Source organism: Pseudochaenichthys georgianus, chromosome 4 (genome assembly GCF_902827115.2).
Source record: "Pseudochaenichthys georgianus chromosome 4, fPseGeo1.2, whole genome shotgun sequence".
NCBI lineage: Eukaryota > Metazoa > Chordata > Actinopteri > Perciformes > Channichthyidae > Pseudochaenichthys > Pseudochaenichthys georgianus.
The window spans coordinates 25,319,473-25,324,695 of record NC_047506.1 but is presented as its reverse complement, the minus strand read 5'-3'; positions in this window follow the sequence as shown (position 1 = coordinate 25,324,695).

The window sequence follows — 5,223 nt, the reverse complement described above, 5'->3', positions numbered from 1 at the left end:
CACGGATCGCTTTGCATTCGTGTGTGTTTTTTTTTTAGACTCCCCTGACGGTCAGCCGATTCGTACTTGTACTTTTTTCTATCTATAGCCAATCAGATGTCTCCTTCATTCTAAGCCAATCACATGAGCGCGCCCCCACGAGGGTAAGATTACTTCATATACGCATTTTGCGCAGTCCGGTCAGCTCGCTAAACAGAGGGCGGAGCATCAGGAGGCAAATCCTACTCTAATTTGAGCTAAGTATCACTGGTGTCTTATTCTTATTTTTCTTTTGTTTAGCTTTCCAGCCCCTCATGCTATAATCATGTGTATTTTCTCCATTCCTGTTCATGTGTCTTCTCGCAATTATCACTTGCCCCGTGTATCTCCTAATCGCTATAACCGGCCCGCTCTCGTCTATCCCACGTGCTCCACTGAGATCCAGCACCTAGTTTCAGGCGGCCTGTGGAACTGCCAGTCAGCTGTTCCTAAGGCTGACTTCATCTCTGGCTACGCCTCCCTGCAGTCTCTGGATGTCCTTGCTCTCACTGAGACGTGGATTACTCCATCCAACACATCCACCCCAGCAGCTCTCTCCACAGCATATTCCTTCTCCCATACACCCAGACCCACTGGCAGAGGAGGTGGCACTGGTCTCCTGCTCTCTCCCAAATGGAGCTTTTCCCTCTTCAAGCTACCTAACTTCACTCCTTCCACCTTTGAATTCCATGCCGTCACTGTGACCCATCCTATACAACTGACCATTGTTGTTCTCTACCGTCCACCAGGAGCCTTGGGGGACTTCTTGGATGAATTAGATCATCTCCTCTCACACATCCCTGAAACTGGCCCTCCCGCTGTACTTCTCGGAGACTTCAACCTCCAGACGGGGAAGATAGACGAACTAACATCTCTGTTAACCGCCTTTGCTTTCTCACTGTCTCCGTCCCCACCGACTCATAAAGCTGGCAATGTCCTCGATCTCATATTCTCAAGGAACTGCACTACTTCTAACCTCTCTGTAAACCCGCTCCACACCTCCGATCACTTCTTCATTTCATTCTCTTTACCCCTTTCCAAACATAACAAACTAATCTCTTCTCATCCTGCACTTGTCCGCCGTAACCTCCGTTCCCTCTCCCCCTCTACCTTTGCCTCCTCGGTGCTCTCAGCCCTCCCTTCCTCTGACTCGTTCCAACTCCTGCCTCCAAACTCTGCTGCAGAAACTCTCCTCACTACTCTCTCATCCTCTCTGGACTCTCTCTGTCCTCTCACATCTCGGCAGGCTCGTCAGTCCCCTCCTGCTCCCTGGCTAAATGACGCACTGCGTGCTAATAGAACCGTCCTTAGGGCAGCAGAGCGGAAATGGTGGAAATCCAAACACCGTGACGACCTCCTAACCTATCAGGCTCTCCTCTCCTCTTTCTCTGCTTCCATCTCTCAGACAAAAAGCACTTTCTTTCAAGATAAGATCCAATCTTCCTATTCCAATCCTAAAAAACTATTTTCCATCTTCTCCACCCTCTTGGACCCCCCCAAAGCCCCTTCCCCCTCCTCCCTTCTGTCAAGCGACTTTGTTAACCACTTTGAAAAAAAGGTTTACGACATTCGCTCTTCTTTTTCTGACTCACCCCTACTCACCGCCGGATCACCTGAGCCACCTTCAACCGGCACACTAACCTCCTTTTCCCCTCTCTCTCCAAGTGAGGTTCTTACCCTCATTACCTCTGCCCGCCCTACCACCTGTCCTCTGGACCCTATCCCTTCAAACCTCCTTCAGACTATCGCTCCTGATATTCTACCGTTTCTCACCCATTTCATCAACACTTCTCTAACTTCTGGTCACTTTCCACACACTCTCAAGGAGGCGAGAGTAAACCCTCTCCTGAAGAAACCCACTCTCAACCCGTCTGATGTTATAAACTACAGGCCTGTCTCTCTCCTCCCGTTCCTGTCTAAAACACTTGAACGCGCTGTCTTTAAACAACTCTCCTGCTATCTCCATCAGAACAACCTTCTGGATCCGCACCAGTCTGGTTTCAAGGCAGGTCACTCCACAGAAACTGCTCTCATTGCTGTCACTGAGGAACTGCACACTGCTAAAGCAGCCTCCCTCTCCTCTGTCCTCATCCTGTTGGACCTGTCTGCTGCATTCGACACGGTGAATCATCAGATCCTCCTTCGCACTCTCCAAGAACTTGGAGTTTCAGGCTCTGCACTTTCCCTCCTCACCTCATACCTCAAAGACCGCACCTACAGGGTTACTTGGAGAGGGTCTGAGTCCGACCCTTGTCAATTAACTACAGGGGTCCCTCAGGGCTCTGTTCTTGGTCCTCTCCTCTTCTCCCTGTACACAAACTCGCTCGGATCTGTCATTAGCCCACATGGTTTTTCATACCACTGCTACGCTGACGACACCCAATTAATTCTGTCCTTTCCCCGCTCAGAGACCCAGGTCGTCGCACGCATCTCTGCTTGTTTAGCTGACATCTCTCAGTGGATGTCCGCTCATCATCTCAAGCTCAACCTTGACAAAACTGAAGTGCTTTTCCTTCCGGGAAAAGATTGTCCCTCTCTTGACCTAACTATCAACATCGGCCCCTCTGTTGTTTCCCCGACTCAGACTGCAAGGAATCTGGGTGTTATCCTAGATAACAACCTGTCGTTTACTGCAAACATCGCTGCTACAACCCGCTGCTGCAGATACACGCTTTTCAACATCAGGAAGATACGCCCACAGCTGACCCAGAAATCGACGCAGGTTCTGGTCCAGGCTCTCGTCACCTCACGCCTAGACTACTGCAACTCCCTCCTGGCTGGTCTACCTGCATGTGCCATCCGACCTCTGCAGCTCATCCAGAATGCAGCGGCTCGTCTGGTCTTCAACCTTCCAAAATGTTCCCACACCACGCCGCTCCTCCGCTCCCTCCACTGGCTTCCGGTAACTGCTAGAATCCACTTCAAGACACTGGTACTTGCGTACCATGCTGCGAATGGATCTGGCCCTTCCTACATCCAGGACATGGTTAAACCGTACACCCCAGCACGTGCACTACGCTCTGCATCAACCAAACGACTCGCTGCACCCTCGCTGCGAGGGGGACCCAAGTTCCCATCAGCAAAAACACGTGGGTTTGCTATCCTGGCTCCAAAATGGTGGAATGAGCTCCCCATTGAAATCAGGACCGCAGAAAGCTTACACACCTTCCGGCGCAGACTGAAAACTCATCTCTTTCGACTCCACTTCGAGCGATAGAATGACTAACAAAGAACTGCTAACAGAGCACTTATATACTAATAAAGGACTGGCTTATCTATAGCCAGTTGAGCAGCACTTGAAACGATTGGCTCTTTGAAACCTGATGTTCTTATATGATTCTGTTTTCCTCAAGGTTGTGTCTTCCTGGTCGAATGTACTTATTGTAAGTCGCTTTGGATAAAAGCGTCAGCTAAATGCAATGTAATGTAATGTAATGTAATCAGGTGATCATGCAGAGCAGCGTGTCTCCGTCACACTCAGCAGCTGATCTGATCTCTCTCTCGCGTCCGGTTACACTTCACTCGCGTTTATGTCCATATCGATCAGATCCAGCTCTCCTGATCGGCCTTTATAGAGAGCACCGAACTATTAAGAGTGAATATCGGCCGATAATGACCGGCGGGGCTCCCCCCGTTAACAGGTCACTGTCTAGCACTGGCTTCGTAGTGCACTGATCGATTAGGCGAAGCTAACCTGTAGCTGCTCCCTCCACACTCACAACAACTTCATTCAGACATAAATAAAGCAGCTGTATTCGCCACACAGGAAACACACATTTAAAACGGGTTTGCCTGCCGTTTTTGTGTACACAAGCATTCATCAATGGTTTGGAAAGTGGCGCTGTACCTTAATAATATAAAGGCTTGTATTTGCGTGCATTTCCTGTTCGGAAAGTGGCGCTGTACTGAGAGTGGAGGTGTCCTGACATTAGCGCCTGCAGGCAGGCTCCATGGAGCTGTCGGCTCCGGACTGCGCAAAATGCGTACATGAAGCGCTACGTCATGAACGCAAGAAATCTACCCTCGTGGGGGCGCGCTCATGTGATTGGCTTAGAATTGAGGAGACATCTGATTGGCTATAGATAGAAATAATTACAAGTACGAATCGGCTGACCGTCAGGGGAGTCTCAAAAAACCCACACACGAATGCACAGCGATCCGTGCACAGAAAGCTGTTTGTGTTTGCAGGTGCAGAGGTTTTAAACGTAAAACAAATATGTGAGGATCAAAAATACACATGTACAACTTTTTTCTGTATTTGGATTTTATTTACATGTATATGAAACGGAATACATTTGTGTGTGGATCCGGAAATACAAGTGTGAATCCTTTTGCGGATCATGAAATACAAGTGTGAATCCTTCTGTGCGCATGTGTGTATTATGAGACTGTTCTGAGCCCATATTTTGGAGGTTGATGCCTCGGTGAACGTGAGTTGTTTGGCTTTCTTGTCCGCAGCAGCAGAAAGCATTTTCGAATGTTTGAATGAATCAAAGTGGGTCGTCACCGTGGATTTTCTCTTATGCTCCAACACAGTTGCACGGGGTGCAGAATAGTTTCCCCCCACTTTCGTGCAAGACATCGGGGTACTGCTTTGCCCGGTCTTTAGCAGAAATGTTCGTCGGTAAATGAGATGGATTAGATTTTTTTATCTTGGTGTTTTCTCTCTCGTGTAAGCTCCACACGTTCACTCTACGGTGTTGTTTACCTTCTGTGATGCGCGAGCTGATGACGTCGCGTCAACATCATCATCACTTCACGTCAAGAGGAGTTAACTTTTTTCCCCCTCAATTTTGTGTGGAAAAATGCTGGGATTATGCGGCCTTTTGATAAATATGCGGCCTTTTAAAAATCTGCGCCATTTTGCTGATTATGCGGTAAATTCTGCGATCGCAGAATCGCGTTTTTCTGGAGGGTCAAGATACTTTCATTAAATGCAATAAACCTTAAATATAAAAACTCAGAAAAACAAGAAAAATGCAGATGTATTCGCTTCAAATAAGTGCAGGTGCATTAGTTGCAAAATGGGGTAAATTGTTAAAGTGCATTTTTTTTTTTTTGGTTTAATGACCAAGGATCAAGAAAAACGGTGGGTTCTCAGTTTGTGACAGAACATTTATAGATTTTCTGCTGTCCTGATGTCAATGGGGAGCTCGTTCCACCACTTGGGGGCCAGGATAGTAAACTGGCGTGTTTTTGTTGAGG